This window comes from Anomaloglossus baeobatrachus, chromosome 7 (assembly GCF_048569485.1).
Source record: "Anomaloglossus baeobatrachus isolate aAnoBae1 chromosome 7, aAnoBae1.hap1, whole genome shotgun sequence".
NCBI classification, from domain to species: domain Eukaryota; kingdom Metazoa; phylum Chordata; class Amphibia; order Anura; family Aromobatidae; genus Anomaloglossus; species Anomaloglossus baeobatrachus.
The window spans coordinates 41745231-41764527 of NC_134359.1; the positions used below are offsets into that span (position 1 = coordinate 41745231).

The following is a 19297-nucleotide window of genomic DNA, read 5'->3' on the forward strand; positions in this document are numbered from 1 at the left end:
TTTATCCGTCCTGAACAGTCACATGTATCTGCGAGGCAGTGATCAATCAATGTCCTTTTCACAGCGGCCTTAATGGAAAATGTCTGCGAGGAATAAAAAAAAAAAAAAAAAAGGAAGAGTTGAATTTTCCTCATTTTTATTTTGAGCGAGAATTTTTTTTTTTGTTAGCTTTGTGCCCTTGGTAGAGTCACGTTATCATTACCAGGCGGAAATGCAGATTTTATAGCAAAGGTACAAGAATCGGAGAGGTTTATAGAGGAGCTGTCATGTGCCATAAATATGGAATGTTTTTTTTATCCGGGGTAAATGTCTCTGTTCTCCTGAATCCGGGGATGTTTTTCTCTTCTTCCTGCGCCTCTCTAGTCCTGAGATATGGCCTCATCTTTCTTGTATATAAATCTAGCCTTATTAGCCAAGTGGGCGTGGTCATCAACTCTTGTTTGGCATCGGCACATGATACGTTTTGGGTTCTGCTCGTAAACAACCAGTGAACTTTTTGGACATGTGGTCTTTTGGGGTAAATGTTTGCATCCACTTAAAGTAACAGTGCTTGTGCAACTTTTGTTAGAATTCTTCATTTGGCGTTCCTCTGTTGTTCTTCTTGGAAATTTAAGGAAAAAATAAATAAATAGGCGTCTCCATTCTTTAGTGAAGCGATTATGCCATTAGACAGGTTGGCACTGACTGGAGGATGTCAAAGGATACACCCTGTGTATAAGGAGGATGATACTGGTGACCTGGTGAAAGAGGACAGTGGACCAGAGCTCCTAGACTGGCCCTCAGGTTAGAGGACCCTAGCTATCCCTTATTTCAGAGGTACCTCTGAAGGTGGGGATGTCTGAGCCGCCACCCTGGCCCTGCTCCTGCCCAGCACTGATCTTCTACCCCCCAACCCAAGGGGAGGGCCAAGACAGGAGTGTGATAACACCAACAGAATGAGACAAACAGGGAACCAAAACTCCTCATACAAAGGTATAAGACAATAAGGGCATAGGAGGAACATAAGAGCAGGGAGGAAACAATAGAACAGGTTTCTCCAAACAACACCACACAATCGCCAGTCGGACTGGGACACAACACCACACAGACCAACACAGCATAAGACTGTAGTCTGCATGGGAAAACAGATTACACCATCTTAAAAAGGCAGGGAGCAAATGTGATGTTTCCAGCAACACGTGATCCCAGAGGTAACCAGCAGGCTAGCCGAGTTTAACTCTTGCTAGCCTGGCCATGAATGAGCACACAGCTGGTCGATGCCTGAGCCTGCCTGTGTAACTCAGGAACACCAGAGAAACCAAAGTGTGGAGTGTTGGCATCTGTAATGTGAACAGCGTCTGATGCCGCCATGACACTAAGCGAGTTTTGAGCAAAGCTTCGTGTGACAACTGGCCAGTTATTTAAATTGATGCCTCTATGGTTCCTCCTGGAAATGTAAATTCCAACAGAGTTTTAACAAAATATGCGTATTAGATGTATTCCCCTTATTTTATACTGTACATTAGCCTCATTTCCAGCAGGCCCTTTCAGAATTAGGTCTGTTCACTGCTGAAATTTGCAAATTTATGATTGGCAGAATGAGAGAAACTTGTAACGAGTAACTCCCTGTCAGTCTGGCTCATAGAATTGGTCCCCTGTATAAGGACCATGTGCCCTAACTCTGCTTATTAACAAAGGGTTACGTTTCAGACAACACCATTCATTGGCCATATAAACGGTTCAACAAATGATTTCCGTTTTTGTGCACTTTTATAGATTACCCTTTAATATGGACTTATTCTCTGTTCAAAAAGGGATAATTTCTTAGCAGGCATCTGCAGCTTTTTGCTATCTGATAGTAGCATGATGTAGGTTCAGAGACCCTGATTCTGGTGATGTATCACTTAGTTTCCTTGATGCAGCAGCTGTGATAACAATTTATTTTCTCAGCTGCAGATCTCGCAGAGCTCAACCATGTATAACCCCACCTACACCACTGATTGGCAGCTTTTTCTGCACACTGTATATTGACACACGCTAATCCAGTTCTAGGGGTGGGGTTTGACTATGAAGCACCAGACACCTAGTCCTGCAGTGATGATCTGATAAAACACTAATTTTGGTGAAACCGCAACACTGACACTAATAAACCTGGTTCCAGCGATATACCACTTTTTTTTTTTTTTTTTTTTTTACAAAGTTACATAGGTTGAAAAAAAGACCTCGGTCCATCTTTTTCAACCTTCCTCCACCAATTCTACATTTTGTCACTTTTATAACCAACAATGTTGTGTGTAGTGAGGAAATCATCCAGCCCTGATTATAAAAGCTGTTCTAGTATCTGCCATTACTACCTCTTGTGGTCGGCATTCCACAGTCTGACTGCTCTAACTGTAAAGAACCCTTTCCTATTTAGCTGCCGAAATTGCTTTTCTTCCACTCGCAATGAGTGCCCCCTGGTCCTTAGTATTGTCTTTGGAAGAAATAAGTCATGTGCCAGTCCTTTATATTGACCACACATGTATTTACAGTGCCTACAAGTAGTATTCAACCCCCTGCAGATTTAGCAGGTTTACACATTCGGAATTAACTTGGCATTGTGACATTTGGACTGTAGATCAGCCTGGAAGTGTGAAATGCACTGCAGCAAAAAAGAATGTTATTTCTTTTTTTTTTTTTTTTTTTTTTAATTGTGAAAAGTTTATTCAGAGGGTCATTTATTATTCAACCCCTCAATCCACCAGAATTCTGTTTGGTTCCCCTAAAGTATTAAGAAGTATTTCAGGCACAAAGAACAATGAGCTTCACATGTTTGGATTAATTATCTATTTTTCCAGCCTTTTCTGACTAATTAAGACCCTCCCCAAACTTGTGAACAGCACTCATACTTGGTCAACATGGGAAAGACAAAGGAGCATTCCAAGGTCATCAGAGACAAGATCGTGGAGGGTCACAAGGCTGGCAAGGGGTACAAAACCCTTTCCAAGGAGTTGGGCCTACCTGTCTCCACTGTTGGGAGCATCATCTGGAAGTGGAAGGCTTATGGAACTACTGTTAGCCTTCCACGGTCTGGACAGCCTTTGAAACTTTCCACCCGTGCCGAGGCCAGGCTTGTCCGAAGAGTCAAGGCTAACCCAAGGACAACAAGGAAGGAGCTCCGGGAAGATCTCATGGCAGTGGGGACATTGGTTTCAGTCAATACCATAAGTAACGTACTCCACCGCAATGGTCTCCGTTCCAGACGAGCCCGTAAGGTACCTTTACTTTCAAAGCGTCATGTCAAGGCTCGTCTACAGTTTGGTCATGATCACTTGGAGGACTCTGAGACAGACTGGTTCAAGGTTCTCTGGTCTGATGAGACCAAGATCGAGATCTTTGGTGCCAACCACACACATGACGTTTGGGGACTGGATGGCACTACATACGACCCCAAGAATACCATCCCTACAGTCAAGCATGGTGGTGGCAGCATCATGCTGTGGGGCTGTTTCTCAGCCAAGGGGCCTGGCCATCTGGTCTGCATCCATGGGAAGATGGATAGCACGGCCTACCTGGAGATTTTGGCCAAGAACCTCCGCTCCTCCATCAAGGATCTTAAGATGGGTCGTCATTTCATCTTCCAACAAGACAATGACCCAAAGCACACAGCCAAGAAAACCAAGGCCTGGTTCAAGAGGAAAAAAATCAAGGTGTTGCAGTGGCCTAGTCAGTCTCCTGACCTTAACCCAATTGAAAACTTGTGGAAGGAGCTCAAGATTAAAGTCCACATGAGACACCCAAAGAACCTAGATAACTTGGAGAAGATCTGCATGGAGGAGTGGGCCAAGATAACTCCAGAGACCTGTGCCGGCCTGATCAGGTCTTTATAAAAGGCGATTATTAGCTGTAATTGCAAACAAGGGTTATTCCACAAAATATTAAACCTAGGGGTTGAATAATAATTGACCCACACTTTTATGTTGAAAATTTATTAAAATTTAACTGAGCAACATAACTTGTTGGTTTGTAAGATTTATGCGTCTGTTAATAAATCCTGCTCTTGTTTGAAGTTTGCAGGCTCTAACTTATTTGCATCTTATCAAACCTGCTAAATCTGCAGGGGGTTGAATACTACTTGTAGGCACTGTATACATATTGATGAGATCTCCTCTGAGACGTCTTTTTTTTCTATTCAAATGATTTTTATTAGGTTTTGTAGTTAGCAAATCTTGAAATCTTGCGTTAGGGGTGCTTCACACACAGCGAGCTCACTGCCGAGATCGCTGCTGAGTCACGCTTTTTGTGACGCAGCAGTGACCTCATTAGCGATCTCGCTGTGTGTGACACTGAGCAGCGATCTGGCCCCTGCTGCGAGATCGCTGCTCGTTACACACAGCCCTGGTTCGTTTTCTTCAAAGCCGCTCTCCTGCTGTGACACACAGATCGCTGTGTGTGACAGCAAGAGAGCGACAAATGAAGCGAGCAGGGAGCAGGAGCCGGCGTCTGACAGCTGAGGTAAGCTGTATCCAAGATAAACATCGGGTAACCAAGGTGGTTACCCGATATTTACCTTAGTTACCAGCCTCCGCAGCTCTCACGCTGCCTGTGCTGCCGGCTCCGGCTCTCTGCACATGTAGCTGCTGTACACATCGGGTTAATTAACCCGATGTGTACAGCAGCTAGGAGAGCAAGGAGCCAGCGCTCAGTGTGCGCGGCTCCCTGCTCTCTGCACATGTAGCTGCATTACACATCGGGTTAATTAACCCGATGTGTACTGTAGCTAGGAGAGCAAGGAGCCAGCGCTCAGTGTGCGCGGCTCCCTGCTCCCTGCTCACACTGGTAACTAATGTAAACATCGGGTAACCATACCCGATGTTTACCTTAGTTACCAGTCTCCGCAGCTTCCAGACGGCGGCTCCGTGCAAGCGCAGCGTCGCTTGCACGTCGCTGCTGGCTGGGGGCTGTTCACTGGTCGCTGGTGAGATCTGCCTGTTTGACAGCTCACCAGCGACCATGTAGCGATGCAGCAGCGATCCTGACCAGGTCAGATCGCTGGTCGGATCGCTGCTGCATCGCTAAGTGTGAAGGTACCCTTACAAAATTTAAGGACACATAGATAGTAAAGCAAGGTTAAGAAAATGCACATATTTTGACCCTCCAGTTTGTTAGTGTTGATACATCAAGCAGTATATTTTGTTGGTCAAATCAATTGCTTATGAATTAACTTTTTGCAAAACATAACTAAACAACAAATAAAATTAACAACTTCCTGACATGGATTCCGTAGACAGTCCAGCAGATTTGCGAGATCAGAAACCTATAATTCTAGTGCGTTTTAGATCAGGGAGGTATCAAAGACTAGAGCTTCAAGCCTGGAATTATTAGTGAGCTTGTATTGCTCAAATATAGTTAGTGTTTTCTTAACGTCAGTTGGGCTATATAGTCTGTCGGTGATTGGGCTCTGGCCATGGGTGAGACGTCTTTTTTGTAAGCTAAACATATCTAACTTTTTCAACCTCTCATCATATGGGCGGCCTCCATTCCTTGTAGTAGTCTAGTTGCCCACCTTTGAACTGACTAACTTCTGAATGTCCTTTTTAATGTGGAGCCCAAAACTGGATCCCATATTCCAGAAGGGGCTTTACAAGTGATTTATAGAGGGGTTACAATACGTTGGGATCCCGGGATCTAATCTTTTGATACACCCTAAAATCTTGTTTGCTTTAGCAGCTGCTGCCTGACATTGAGTGCTGCTGCTTTTGTTTTTGTTTTTTTGCCCCAACATCATGCTACCCTCAGATTATAGCAAAAGCCTGCTGACATATTCCATTTAATGGTGCCTAATGTTTACACTCCACACTTTTGAGATCTTTGTACTCTGAATTAATACTTGGTAGTGAAACTACATAGATACTGCATAGATACTAGTGATACTACATAGTTACTTCTGGTTGATTACCGTTTTTCTTGTCCTGCGTGGATCACCGAATTATGAAACTGTTTCCTAGCCCAATCCATTGCTCCTTGGATGAGAGTTTGCGGATCCCTTTCCTTCTTTTCTCTATCTGCTCTGATATATAAAGTCCTCCACGTTCATGCAAATTCTCTGAATCTGATTGAATGGAATATTTCCCAGCCAGCTGGTATCTTTTATTTTATTCGGCGTGTATATGACCCGGGGATACGCTTTCGAAACGCGTCATGAGATTTCTTTATTACATGATTTCCAATCCCTCTAGTAGCCGCATTTTATTACATCGAGGAGTCCACATTCTTCGCTTTTACATACTTGATATTTAAACAGAGAGAAGAGTGACCCCACTAGTGATCCTATATGGTGGGGGGGCAATGTATCTAGGATGATAGATGTCACCAGAGATTGCATGTGATTTTTAGATTTTATCATGACCAATCCTGTGCTGAAGCCTTGGATATTGTGACGGCGCCCTCGTCCTTCAAGAAGACACACTCCTTGCAATTTCCTCAACAATCCAAAACGTAGCGAAGATTGCTTTTCTGTTTTGAGACTTTAGTATTGGTCTTGGAATTGGTATTCTAAACACCTGCTTATTTCTGACACCTCCTTTTTGATTTTGAAGAATATACAGCACCAACATATTCTGCATGGTTTACAAACATCATCACTGTCCCCATTGGGGCTCGCAATCTAAATTCTCTATCGGTCTTTGTATTTTCTCCCAGTGTCTTCGTGGGTTTCCTCCAGTTTCCTCCCACACTACAAACTCCTTGCAGATGTCGTCCTTGGTGGGATTTGAGCCCAGGACCCTCAGTCGATTGCTTTGTTATGCTCATTAAGAAACTGTAAAAGTAAAGCTGCTTTCACACATCCGGTTTTTGCAGTGCGGCTCAATCCGGCTCAAAAACCTATGCAACGGATGTGGCGAAAAAAACGGATCCGTTGCATAGGTTTTTCCATGTGGCCCGTCCGTTTTTTGACGGATGCAGATTGATACTGAGCATGCGCAGTGCAAAAAAAACGCATCCGGTGTCCATAGGCTTGCATTGTAAATCGTGCCGGATCCGGCGCGATGCGTTTTTTTCGCCGCAGACAAAAACGTACGCTTCAATGTTTCATCTGGCCGCTGCATCAGCTAAATATGCCGCATACGGCAAAAAACGGACGCAATGCAATGTGGCACAATCCGGCGCTAATAAGTCTGAGGAAAAACCGCACCCGGCGTAAAAAAAAACCTGATGCGGTTTTCCCGCAAAGCGCCGTATTTTGCCGCACTGCAAAAACCGGATGTGTGAAAGCAGCCTAAGGCGTCCTCCACATCCACATGGTTCAGGAACAAAGATCAGAGGGAACCTGTTCAGGATGTGAACCCATTGGCTTACTGCTGACACCACTGATTTGGTTGATAGTTTTTCCGTCATGGTGGCCACCATTCGGCACTATTTTTTATTTTTTATCCAGTTTTTATGGTGACAGAGTTGAGAGCCATAACAGAAAAGTAAATAGTGCTAAATATTCCAAGGTTAATCCCTCTTTTTCAAATGTCTTGGATCGACTCCTGTTTCCCAAATGGGGGTCCTGGGACCCTCGTCCCACCTGGTTGAGGCAACTCTCACATCCAGGTGAAGAATAAATAGACAGGTGGCTACAAATATAAATTCTATAGGAGTTCCCAAAGCCGCTAGACATGGTTACTGTCCTGTAGCTTTCCTGGAGTACCCCCGTTAATTGCCCAGGTCTTACAAGCGTTGCCCCTGTTGCAGTGCATCACTGATAATTATGCGTATGCACAATCAATATTCTTTATAGTCTGGGACAACAAAGGCACTTTGGAGTTGTACACCAAAAATAGGATTTTTAAAGGGTGGTTGTTCCACTCTTTATAAATGGGTATTTCAGATACTGCTTGTGAATGGAAGTAATTGTGCCATTTACAGGTGCTTAAAATTTTCAGCTGTTCCTGAGTTATTACCACTTTTTTCTTTTGTTTACTGACTGTTGCCTTGGAGACCGACCGCTGCTGGACTGCAGAACATGTGCAGTGCTTGCAAGACCTTTACTGGCAAGGTTGTAAGCGCCGTATTGGATCGCTGGAGTGCGCCGTTACATTGTAATACCGGTTAGCTCCAGTCCAGCACTTACAAGCCAGACAGTGGCGGTGGTTTGTCTCCTAGGCAACAAACTGTAAACAATAGAACATATGCAGTGCTTGCAAGACCTTTATTACAGTGCTTACAACCTTGAAAGTAAAGGTCTTGCAAGCACTGTGCATGTTCTGCAGTCTAGCATTGTTTACAGTTTGTTGCCTAGGAGACAGACCACCGCTACGGTCTAGCTTGTAAGTGCTGGACTGGAGCTAACTAGTATTCGAATGTAAAAGCGCACTCCAGCGATCCTGGGTAACTTTATTACACTGCGTACAACCTTGAAAGTAAAGTTACCCAGGATCACTGGAGTGCGCTTTTACATTCGAATGCTAGTTAGCTCCAGTTCAGCACTTACAAGCTAGACATTAGCGGTGGTCTGTCTCCTAGGTAACAAACTGTAAACAATAGAACATGTGCAGTGCTTGCTTGCAAGACCTTTTACTTTTCATGGTTGTACGCAGTGTAATAAAGTTACCCAGGATCGCTGGAGTGCGCTGTTACATTCGAATACTAGTTGGCTCCAGTTCAGCACTTACAAGCTAGACAGTAGCGGTGGTCTGTCTCCTAGGCAACAAACAGTAAACAATGCTAGACTGCAGAACATGCACAGTGCTTGCAAGACCTTTACTGTCAAGGTTGTAAGCATTGTATTGGATCGCTTGGAGTGCGCCGGTACATTTGAATATCTGTTAGATCCAGTCCAGCACTTACAAGCCATATATTAGCGGTGGTCTGTCTCCTAGGCAACAAACAGTAAACAATGCCAGACTGCAGAACATGCGCAGTGCTTGCAAGACCTTTACTGTCAAGGTTGTAAGTACTGTATTGGATCACTGGAGTGCACCGTTACATTTGAATGCTAGCTCCAGTCCAGCACTTACAAGCCAAATATTAGCGGTGGTCGGTCTCCTAGGCAACAAACTGTAAACAATGCCAGACTGCAGAACATGCGCAGTGCTTGCAAGACCTTTACTGTCAAGGTTGTAAGCACCGTATTGGATCGCTGGAGTGCGCCGTTACACTCTTAATACCGGTTAGCTCCAGTCCAGCACTTACAAGCCAGACAGTGGCGGTGGTCTGTCTCCTAGGCAACAAACTGTAAACAATAGAACATATGCAGTGCTTGCAAGACATTTATTACAGTGCTTACAACCTTGAAAGTAAAGGTCTTGCAATCACTGAGCATGTTCTGCAGTCTAGCATTGTTTACAGTTTGTTGCCTAGGAGACAGACCACCGCTAATGTCTAGCTTGTAAGTGCTGGACTGGAGCTAATCTGTATTAGAATGTGAAAGCGCACTCCAGCGATCCTAGCCAGCTTTATTACAGTGCTTACAACCTTGAAAGTAAAGGTCTTGCAAGCACTGAGCATGTTCTGCAGTCTAGCATTGTTTACAGTTTGTTACCTAGGAGACAGACCACCGCTAATGTCTAGCTTGTAAGTGCTGAACTGGAGCTAACTAGCATTCGAATGTAAAAGCGCACTCCAGTGATCCTGGGTAACTTTACTTTCAAGGTTGTACGCAGTGTAATAAAGTTACCCAGGATCGCTGGAGTGCGCTGTTACATTCGAATACTAGTTAGCTCCAGTCCAGCACTTACAAGCTAGACAGTAGCGGTGGTCTGTCTCCTAGGCAACAAACAGTAAACAATGCTAGACTGCAGAACATGCACAGTGCTTGCAAGACCTTTACTGTCAAGGTTGTAAGCACTGTATTGGATCGCTTGGAGTGCGCCGGTACATTTGAATATCTGTTAGATCCAGTCCAGCACTTACAAGCCATATATTAGCGGTGGTCTGTCTCCTAGGCAACAAACTGTAAACCATGCCAGACTGCAGAACATGTGCAGTGCTTGCAAGACCTTTACTGTCAAGGTTGTAAGCACCATATTGGATCACTGGAGTGCGCCATTACATTTGAATGCTAGCTCCAGTCCAGCACTTACAAGCCAAATATTAGCGGTGGTCGGTCTCCTAGGCAACAAACTGTAAACAAAAGTATCAATATCTCAAGAATGGCTGAAAATTGTAATAAACGGTAAATTACAAAAGTGCTTGTTTTTGGAAGCACTGTCCAAAAATTATCATCTTCAAAGATGGCGATTTTGACAAGTTGTTTATATGAAGCATAAATTAGGTGCATTGTGTGATGGCCTTTTAATTGTAAGCCTGAGTCTCGCCATTAATAGAGCTGTAATAGTTCCTCTGAGCCGCAGCTCCGTTTGGTTAAAAGGACGCAGACCAAATAATGCATCTTGTCTGATGAATTATTGATATTCCGTCTGTAGCCTTGTATTGCTACGGCGCCTCGTAATACAGGACACATCTGCGACCCCCCCATCCATTCATCTAATCAGTCCGCCACGCCGTAATGACAACTTATTTACCTGTTCAGTGCTGAGACCTTGAGAAACAGCAATGAATTCAACATTTTATTCCTCCAGCCAATGTTCCCGAGCCCGGAGAACATGGCATTCAGCTGATCTTGACACAAAAGGTCAGGCAATATTATGCGGCTTGTTTGCAATGCTATTAATTGCTCTCCCGTTGTTCTGGTCTACTGGGCACTGTTGCATGAAAGGGCAGCGCACTGCAGAGCCGAGAAGTAAATATTACCCTCCGCTGCAGCGCTTCTTGTAGGCATAGGCTTATTTACTAAGATAGAGAAACTGGAGGGGGGAAAAAAATAAAAATGTATAGCCCGTATCCATGGCAACCCATCATTTCTTGACACTGTCCACACTTTTGCAAATTACATACTAGAAAGAAGATGATTGCATCCAGTATTCCTGGCGAATGACGAGAAGATTCCACAAGTGTCGGTCATTATTTATTTTTCTTTTAGGGTCTTAAATCTTTTTTTTTTTTTTTTTTTATTTTATATGCTTTAACATCAATATGCTGTACTGAGAAATGTTATCATATGTTTATGCAACAGTTTTCTTAAAATCTTGCATAGAAAAAACCCTTTTTCAATGAAGTTTATGTTTAATCTTTCTTTATTAAAGTAAACAACCCCACCGGCGTCACCGCGGCTTCCGTAGGTTATGCGGAAGGAAGGAGGTGGGCGGGATGTTTACATAAGGCACGCATATGACATGTAACCACCTTTTATAATACAGACAATCTCATAGTTTCATAGTTTTTTAAGGTTGAAGGGAGACTCTAAGGCGGGCTTTGCACGTTGCGACATCGCAAGCCGATGCTGCGATGTCGCACGCGATAGTCCCCGCCCCCGTCGCAGGTACAATATCTTGTGAAAGCTGGCGTAGCGAAAACTATCGCTACACCAGCTTCACATGCACTCACCTGTCCTGCGACCGTCGCTCTGGCCGGCGACCCGCCTCCTTATTAAGGGGGCGGGTCGTGCGGCGTCACTGCGACGTCACACGGCAGGCGGCCAATAGGAGCGGAGGGGCGGAGATGAGCAGGATGTAAACATCCCGCCCACCTCCTTCCTTCCGCATAACCTACGGAAGCCGCGGTGACGCCGGTAGGAGATGTTCCTCGCTCCTGCGACTTCACACACAGCGATGTGTGCTGCCGCAGGAGCGAGGAACAACATAGGACCGTCGCATCAGCGTAATTATGGATTACGCCAACGCTGCACCGATGATACGATTACGACGCTTTTGCGCTCGTTAATCGTATCATCTAGGATTTACACACAACGATGTCGCCTGCGATGCCGGAAGCGCGTCACTTTCAATTTTACCCCACCGACATCGCACCTGCGATGTCGTAATGTGCAAAGCCTGCCTAAGTCCATCTAGTTCAACCCGTAGCCTAATATGTTTATCCAGAGGAAGGCAAAAAAAAACACAATGTGGCAAACAAGCTCCAATGGGGAAAAAAATTCCTTCCTGACTCCACATCCGGCAATCAGACTAGTTCCCTGGATCAACACCCTGTCATAAAATCTAATATACATAACTGGTAATATTACATTTTTCAAGAAATCTCCCTTCCAAAGGAGAACTACATCTTAAATAAAGCGAGGCTACTGCCAAAAACAAAAAAGAAAAGGAAAACATTTGAAGATTTAACGAGAACCAGAGAGAAAGGAAAGTAGCAAGGGGGAAAGATAAGGAAAAGGGGGAGAGAAGAGCAACAGAAAGAGAGGGAGGGAAGGCATGGTAGGGATTACCTCCCCAGTACTCGGGCCGCTACATTGGACTGACGTAACACACGTCATGCGTTACCAATAAGGTTCTGAAATGGTAGAGAATCAAGAGTCGGGGTCCAGGGGGTCCAGATCCTAAAAAATGTATATCATTGGTTTCTGACATTAGGGACTCCATCCTGTGGATAATGGCCATCTCCGCAAACCACTCCCTCACAGATGGCACCCCAGTCGATTTCCAGTATCTCGGGATCACCATGCGTGCCGCCGTAAGACAGTATCTCAGAAGGCCCGCTTTCTGTGATTTAAGCGATCCCGGGAGAATTGAAAGCAGCGCCATCTGAGGGGAACCCACCAACTGCTCTCCGCAAATCACAGCGTATGCTTTGAACACGGACCTCCAGAAAGGTTGTATCAATGGGCAGTCCCACCAGACATGCAGCATTGTCCCCCTTCCCCTTTCTACCTCCAGCAGCTATCTGAGACCCTGGGAAATATTGCGTGTAGAGTATCCGGGCACCTGTACCAACGGGTCAGAATCTTTATAATTTTTTTCCCTGTGCTGCACAGGCGATGGAAAATTTATGAGTGCGGATAAAGGACTTTTTCCAGTCCTCCTCAGGAATGGAAGTCCCCAAATCTCTATTCCACTTCTCGATATATATTTAAGGTCTCCCATGTCCGCCTCTGTAATCAGGAAGGAGTAAACCAGAGACTAGAGATGCCCGCAAAAACAATTGTTCAAATTTTGTGGGCTGAGCCGCAAAAAGCCCAAGTCTGTTGTCAATCATCAAGAAGGACCTAAGTTGAAGGTATTCCAGCCAAGCCGTTGGATGCCGACCCTCTGGGAGCAAAAGGGCCGAAAAGGGGGGTACTTCCAAACCGTGCAAAGTCTGGGCTATCCGTGTGTCCTCACCCCTCCTCCTACATATGCAATGAAGTTTAATGTAATTTGTCACCAGATTTTGCTATACAACGGCTGGATTGGTTATAGCAATCACTTGTCAGGACAGCTCCTCAGTGACCCTCCCCCCTGTGGCTGCGTATATCTCTCACTGCTCAGTATAAGCTGCAGCTGTCAGGCAGGGTGGATGGAGACTTGAGTTATTTCAAGTTTTAGCTGGACTCCTAAAATACTCATCTTTGCTTCAGAATTCTAAGTTTGACATGGATTTTCAAAGTAAATAATTCAGCCTCATCAGGTCTGAGATCTATGTAATAAAATTTCTTATCTGGTCATCTTTAATGGAAACCAGTCACTAGGTTTTTCCCCTATAAACTGCGGCCACCACCAGTGGGCTCTTATATGCAGAATTCTATAATACTGTATATAAGAGCCCAGGCCGCACTGTAGAACATAAAAATCACTTATATAATACTCAGCTAGGGGGCGGTACAGTCCAAAGGGAGTCGCTGCTCTCGGTCCGGCCCCTGCTGCGTCTTACGGGATCATCGTCCGCCTGTTCAGCCCTGTGTGGGTGATGCGTCCTGCGTCATTCACACAGGCTTCCATTGCGTTCCTGCTCATGCTGCAGGAAGAGCGATGCATTGTAATGCGCATGTGCGGGCGGTCTTTTTCTCACGCCAGCGCATTACAATACGTTGCTCTACCCGGAGCCAGGCAAATCAAGTGCGTTTCGCAGGACTGCAATGGCGGCCTCTGTGTGAATGACGCAGGACACGTCATTCAGATGGGGCTGAGCAGGAGGACGGCGACGGCACAAGATAGGAGGCGACGGACCAAGAGCAGCGACACCCTTCGGACCGGACCGCCCTGCAGGTGAGTATAATAAAAGGTTTTTTTGTTATATGGCTTGACCTGGGCTCTTATATATAGATTTTATAAAATCTATTTGTTTTGTTTGTTTTGAATATTTTTGCTACATTACGTAACTGCTGAGTGGGTTGTTGTTGTTTTGCTTTCAGACAAGATTTATGGAGCCAAAAAGGGTTCTCCCTCGTGACTCGACGTGTGGGACCTGCGGTTTCCTCTAGTGGTTAAAAGTGCAAGTCACCCTTATGTCTTAAATTAGTATTGAAATCAGCGCTGGTATAAAAGCTTCCATCATACTATAGATTTCCTTAAGTGTAACTTCTAAGATGCTAGTGATCATAAACCTATGTAGCAAATATATTTTCTTTTTTATTTTGGCTAGATAACATATGATTTCTGTCTGTGGCTTTTCATGGTTTTGGTTTTCTTTTTTTGTTTTACATTGACCTCATTTATATTTGATATTAGGCAGATCACTTTTCAATACCTTCTTTTAGTTACTTTTCTCTTTTTAATGGAGAATGAAAAAAAATATGTGTGTGTGTGTGTATATATATATATATATTACACTACAGACCAAATGTTTGGACACACCTTCTCATCTCTAGAACAACTGTTAAGAGGAGGCTTTGTGCAGCAGCCTTCATGGTAAAATAGCTGCTAGGAAACCACTGCTAAGGACAGGCAACAAACAGAAGAGACTTGTTTGGGCTAAAGAACACAAGGAATGGACATTAGACCAGTGGAAATCTGTGCTTTGGTCTGATGAGTCCAAATTTGAGATCTTTGGATCCAACCACCGTGTCTTTGTAGAAAAGGTGAACGGATGGACTCTACATGGCTGGTTCCCACCGTGAAGCATGGAGGAGGAGGTGTGATGGTGTGGGGGGGCTTTGCTGGTGACACTGTTGGGGAGTTATTCAAAATTGAAATCATACAGAACCAGCATGGCTACCACAGCATCTTGCAGCGGCGTGCTATTCCATCTGGTTCGCGTTCAGTTGGACCATTATTTATTTTTCAACAGGACAATGACCCCAAACACACCTCCAGGCTGTGTAAGGGCTATTTGACTAAGAAGGAGAGTGATGGGGTGCTACGCCAAATGACCTGGCCTCCACAGTCAACAGACCTGAACCCAATCGAGATGGTTTGGGGTGAGCTGGACCGCAGAGTGAAGGCAAAAGGGCCAACAAGTGCTAAGCATCTCTGGGAACTCATTCAAGACTGTTGGAAAACCATTTCCGGTGACCACCTCTTGAAGCTCATCAAGAGAATGCAAAGAGTGTGCAAAGCAGTAATCACAGCAAAAGGTGGCTACTTTGAAGAACCTAGAATATACAGCATATTTTCAGTTGTTTCACACTTTTTTTTTTTTTTTTTTTTTTTTTTTAAAGTATTTCATTCCACATGTTTTAATTCATAGTTTTGATGCCTTCAATGTGAATCTACAATTTTCAGAGTCCTGAAAATAAAGAAAACTCTAAATGAGGTGTGTCCAAACTTTTGGTCTGCATTGTATGTATGTGTGTATATGTATGTGTGTGTGTGTAAATATATATATATATATATATATATATATATATATATATATATATATATATATATATATATATATATATATATATATATATATATATATATTAATACTTTGTGTGTATGTATGTGTATGTATATGTGTATATATATGTATGTATGTATATATATATATATATATATATATATATATATATATATATATATATATATATATATATATATATATATATATATAATATATAGCTGCAGAAAAAAAATGCAACGTGTGAACATAGCCTGAATGTTGTCTTTTTTTTTTTTTTCCCTCTTATTGTTCCATTCTTAAAAAAAAAACAACAAAAACCCCCCAAAACATAGAACTGAAGCCTAATAATCCAAGGGGCTCCTCTGATTCCATAACTGATGCTCCGTATTATTTCCTCCGCCTGTCCCTTCCTGGAGCAGAGTAGCCAGAGGAGCCTAAGGCTACTTTCACACCTCCGGTTTTTGCTCTGCGGCACAATACGGCGTTCTGCAGGAAAACCGCAACCGTTTTTTTTTTACGCCGGTTGCGGGTTTTTTTGCATAGACTTACATTAGTGCCGTATTGTGCCGCAGGGGCTTGCGTTCGGTCCGGTTTTTGCCGCATGCGGCAGATTTAGCCGATGCTGCGGCTGGATAGAACGTTCCCTGCAACGTTTTTTTCTTCGGCAATAAAAACCGCATCGCACCGCATCCGGCCGCTGCAGCGCATTTTTCAATGCATGCCTATGGACGCCGGATGCGGCGCGATGCGGAAAAAAACGCATCCGGCCGCCGCATGTGGTTTCTTCCACTGCGCATGCTCAGTAGCGTGCCGCAACCGGAAAAAAAAACGGACCGGCCGCATGTTAAAACTTATGCAAAGGATGCGGTGTTTTCGCCGCATCCGTTGCATAGGTTTCACAGCCGGATTGAGCCGCACGGCTCAAACAGGATGTGTGAAAGTAGCCTTAGTGTTGCTGCTTGTCTGTAAACTTCACCATTTCGGAGCCTATGGACATGGAGGGGAAGCCAGACATGACACCCGGCCCGTCCATGCAATACAAAGTGTACAATCCTTCATTTATTTATTTTCCTGTTACACAGAGTAATCCACATACACAAGACTCCAAGAATCAGGACTGGTCTTGTGGCTCGTCTACTGTTCCTATGGAAACCTATAAAGCTGTAATTAGGGTTTTAAGTAATATTCTGAGTAGGGGAAAAATACATACATACCGTATTTACAAATATATAGGCGCAAAAGTTTTGGATAGGTGTAGCAAAAAATACTACAAAGTAAAACTGCTTTCCAAAATAGAAATAGTCATGGTTAATTTTTAACAAAATGCAAAGTGATTGAAAGAAAGAAGTCTAAATTCCTTCCATGTTTGGGGTGACCATCTTTGTCTTCATCGCTTCTTCTCGGTCACTTGTACACCGTTTTTGAAGGATGTCCGCATAGCGGTTTTTCCAAACATCTTGGAGAACCAACCCCAGATCTTCTGCATGAATCCTTCTGTCTCTTCATGTGATTCCAGACAGATGGGATGATATGAGATCTGGTCTTTTTGGGGACCCAGATCATCCCTTCCAGAGCCTCTTTGGGACCTGGATCATCCTTTCCAGGGCTCTTTGGGTACCTGGTTCATCCCTTCCAGGGCACTGTGGGGTGCCGGATCTTTACTTCCCAGGCACTGCGGTGTGCCGGATCTGTACTTCCGGGGCCTTGCAGGGTGCAAGATCTGTACTTCCGGGGCCTTGCGGGGTGCCAGATCTGTACTTCCGGGGCCTTGCAGGGTGCCGAATCTATACTTTTGGGGCCTTGCGGGGTGCCGGATTTATACTTCCAGGGCCTTGCGGGGTGCCGGATCTATACTTCCAATGCACTGCCGGGTGCCGGATCTTTACTTCCAGGGCACTGCCGGGTGCCGGATCTTTACTTCCAGGGCACTGCGGGGTGCCGGATCTTTACTTCCAGGGCCTTGCGGGGCGCCGGATCTTTACTTCCAGGGCCTTGCGGGGCGCCGGATCTTTACTTCCAGGGCACTGCGGGGCGCCGGATCTTTACTTCCAGGGCACTGCGGGGTGCCGAATCTTTACTTCCAGGGCACTGCGGGGGCTGGATCTTGACTTGCAGGTCTCCTCGCTCTTCTTTAAGATTGTTCTGAAGATTGTTCTTAATGACACCGACTGGATGTTTGGGGTCAGTCCAAATGTGAGTGTTGGGTTAATAAAAATCCTGACTCTTTTCTTGACGTTTCTAGTGCTGCCTTATCTGTAGACATTGGTTGTTGTTCAGGGCTCTTGCGTATTAAGACCCTTCCATCCATAGATTGACTGCTTCTCTGCTGGAACTGATTTGTTGCTTGACAGAAGCGTTTCCAGTAATTACTGGAAAAACCGGAGTCACGCAAGGAGCACGGGATCCGGAGAATGTTCCTGTGTATTAAAAATAATAGCTTGTGATTTGTCACATTAATCAGTTGAATAACTCCTTTTAATTGCGGCGGTGGAGGTGATGGGGGAGCGTGCGGCGAGGGGGAGCGTGCGGCGGGGAGAGCGTGTGGCGGGGGATCCTGCGGGCGGTGCAGGCCGGTGCCTCATTGTTTCTCACAGTCTAGTTATATTGGAGCTAAGCTCTTCCCAACTAAAAAGCGGAAAAATCAGGGTTCATTAAAAGTGCAGCCAGGCAAGTGCCGGTCACGGTTTGGTTATTTGTGCACGTTTTATGAATGTTTTCTGTATTGGTGTTTGTAGCTTCACTACGCAATAAAAATATCTCTGTTATCATCACTTTAATCGGGGACAACCACATGGGGACATCACACCATCACTGGGATTGGGGGGCATGGTGAGGCCACGCCGCCGAATGGACCACGGGGTCCACAGCTAGGCCACACCACTGTAGAGACCACAGAGCGCACGGTGAGGCCACAGCAGGGACCATGGGCCGCACGGTGAAGCCACAGCAGGGACTATGGGGCGTATGGTGAGGCCACACCAGGCACCTCGGGATGCTCAGTGGGGCTACACCACCAAAGAAACCACAGGGCACACGGTGAGGCTACTCCACTGCAGGGACCATGGGGCTCATGGTGAGGCCACTCCACCGCAGGGACAATGGGACGCATGGTGAGGCCACTCCACCGCAGGGACCATGGGGCGCATGGTGAGGCCACTCCACCGCAGGGACCATGGGGCGCATGGTGAGGCCACTCCACCGCAGGGACCATGGGGCGCATGGTGAGGCCACTCCACCGCAGGGACCATGGGGCGCATGGTGAGGCCACTTCACTGCAGGGACCATAGGGCGCATAGCGAGGCCGCTCCACAGCAGAAAAGCAGGGACCATGGGGTACAGCGGTGACAATGGGGTTGCATTCCACCGAAGGAACCACAGGAGAATGGTTAGGCTAAAGCACTGCAGGGACCATGAGGTGCACGGTGAGGCTATGCCATTTCAGGGATTATTGGGCGCACGATGTCTATGGTTGTGGAGTCTCCAGAAACTTCTGGTCCATAAATATACAAGTATAATGCAAAAAAAATGTCATGGCATAGCGACTTCTCCACGTCTCCTGGGGTTAAACATAACATAATGTTAAAGGAGTTGTTGGATGTGAAGCTTTTAGGCCACATCCGGCACCCCGGCTAGAATGGGCTTCTCCGGCACACGTGCTCCAGTACAGCGGATCTCCTTTTCTATCTTGATTTTCTATTGACGTCGTTCACACCAACAGTTGCAGATTTTCCCTGTAGAATATAAACCAAAAAAA

The 19297-nt window shown here is 45.2% G+C and overlaps 1 protein-coding gene across 1 annotated transcript in view; it reads left to right on the forward strand.

Moving 5' to 3' along the window:
- The window catches only part of PKP4 (plakophilin 4), a 391306-nt gene that overhangs the window by 110628 nt on the left and 261381 nt on the right, over positions 1 to 19297 (forward strand). The gene's annotated exons all lie outside the window — the stretch shown is intronic.